We start from the raw sequence: 2500 nt of genomic DNA on the forward strand, positions 1-2500 counted from the left end.
TTGCAATAAGCTGAAAATGTGCTGTGTTTGCAATGACACAATTTACATGTCAATGTCTATTGAAATGGATGAGAATCGTTTTCACCTTGCTGTCATCAACAACTACCCAGACTGTGCCACTGTATCCAAGCAGAAGAATAGAGAGACTGGACAAAATGTGTCTGCTCTACGTGGTAATCTAACTAACATTCTTTGAGTGAAAGGTGGAGAGTAACAGCGCAGACTCGAGAAAGTTAAGACAGAAAAACGCTTTTGGCCTTGGCAGCGAAGATTTCATGTATTTGACAAACGCGTCCCTGAGGACTGTCAGTCTAAGTCTTATCAAGAACAAATTGTGTACGTCAAGGGTGCACATACGTCAGTACTTATTTTAGGATTTTGTCTTTAATCTTAAACAAAAGTCATTAAAAACAACAACAAAAGAAACAATTTACCCAACATCAATTTAGAGTGATGATAAAGAACTCGGGAACGTTAGATTTCGGACTCGCAAATATATATTATTGTGGTTGAATCTCCACCTCAGCCAAAAAAACCCCCGCTATTTTTCTAATGTTCTTTGTACAATTAATTATAGATGAGTACCCAGATACTTGGCCTAAAAACAGCACAGAAAATAATATAAATAACAGCTGCAAAGCGGTATGTTCCCCTGGTCGGGTCGGGAGAGGGGAGGGGGGGGGTAGAGGATTGGTGAATTACAATGTATAGCTGGCAACGGAATTATTTTGACATTGTGAGACTCCTGAATAGAAAGATTCACAAAGTGCAGATTAATATAAATCTCCTCTATATTATGAATGGTGAATCTTTCTACTGTTGAGCCGATGGCCCTATGACATCTGGGAACTTCCGCTGTTTTAAACTCACTTTTGATTTGTAAAGCGGAGAATGTTTTGAGGGTCAAGAAAGTTTTTACTCATAGCCTGTTTCGTCAGCCCACCAGGAGCAACATGTCAGGGGCTGACTGGACGTAAGTCTACACCTGATGCATTGCAGGAATGCGTAGCAGACGTTACGAAACACGCCTGCTCCCCAAACTCTGAGTGCCTTCCTGTGATGGATTTACAGATATCGACATGTTCTATGGTGGAGTAAATCGTGCGTATCGATACATAGGTTTCAGTACCAAGGCGATTCTACGAAAACCATGCCGCACCGATGAAGCCTTTCAGGATTATGGATTTCAGCGAAACATCGTCCGGCAGGCAAAGGGCCCATAAGTCAAATCCAGGACCTACATCTATCGGAGATTGTTTTGGAAGTACACATGATTATCAATAACATTGTTTTAATTTGTGTGTGCGAGACACAGAAATGAGATCCAGGGAACCACCCCTCCACTTTTGCCTTCCTCATAATATGTAAAATTAGAACAAGCTAGACAAAAAACGCGATCAAATTGTCCAATCCTCTCCAAGTCACAAACCCACGACGGGGCCAACAACATCAAAGACACCACCACCACCCCCACCCCACCACTACCACCACCACCACCAACAACAGCAACAACAAACAACAAGACTGCACGAGTTAAAACAACAACAGTGGCAATATAACAGTACTAGCTGGACATATTAACTCTTTAGTAGATCTCTTCTCTTCAAAGCACACAATCTGAAGCGTAATACAGGAGACGGGACCTCGAAAAGATTACCCTCCCCACTCCATGCCGCACACTTCCTGATCTCAAATTAACATTTTTTAAAATATTTTGTTTTTGGAAGATTTTACGGCGCTCGTAACAACATAGATCTAAGGTCATATGAGCGCGTGGGACACAAAAAACATTTTCAGTTGGTAGGAAAATTTGAATTTTGCCCGGATGGTGCCTGAAGCCTACTCTTATCGATTTTAGAACACCAAGGGATCTTTAACGTGCGCAACTTGCACACGGGACCTCCGAGATTTTTCGTCATTGTCTGAGAAGGCTAGGTGTAAATTTTAATCTTTCCTACCAGAAGATCACGAGTGTGGCTGAAAGACAACAGTAAGAAGGAACCAACTAGTAGAAGTAGAAAGGCTGCAGAAAGAGTTAGGAGCCCAGAGGAGGGGGCAAAGGAGGTGGGGGCAAAAAATGGAGACGAAAGCAGACAACAGAACATTGCTAGAGAGCATGAAAGGAAGTGAAAGCAGACAATTTCAGAGAAGAAATTTTTTTACGTCGCTACCTGGATTCGAACCCGCGACCTTTGAATAAGAGGTGAACACCTGAACCTCCAGACCACAAGAACCCCCGTCTCAAACTTAAACATTGCACAAGACAGCCAATGGCACAATAGCAGCTACAAGTGTGAAGAAGTGCTAAGGACTAAACCACTTACACTGTTCTGGGAATCGCTTTCAAATGAAGCAAGAGAGAAATAAAAAATTGTTTTAGTTTACTTCCTTCGTATGTGCATGCGCTTTGTTTCGTTTCGTTTCGTTTCGTTATGTTTGTTTGTTTATTTATATATTTGTTTGCTTGTTTGTTTGTTTGTTTGTCTGTTTGTTTGTTTGT

This window comes from Aplysia californica, unplaced genomic scaffold, assembly GCF_000002075.1.
Source record: "Aplysia californica isolate F4 #8 unplaced genomic scaffold, AplCal3.0 scaffold01648, whole genome shotgun sequence".
Lineage (NCBI taxonomy): Eukaryota > Metazoa > Mollusca > Gastropoda > Aplysiida > Aplysiidae > Aplysia > Aplysia californica.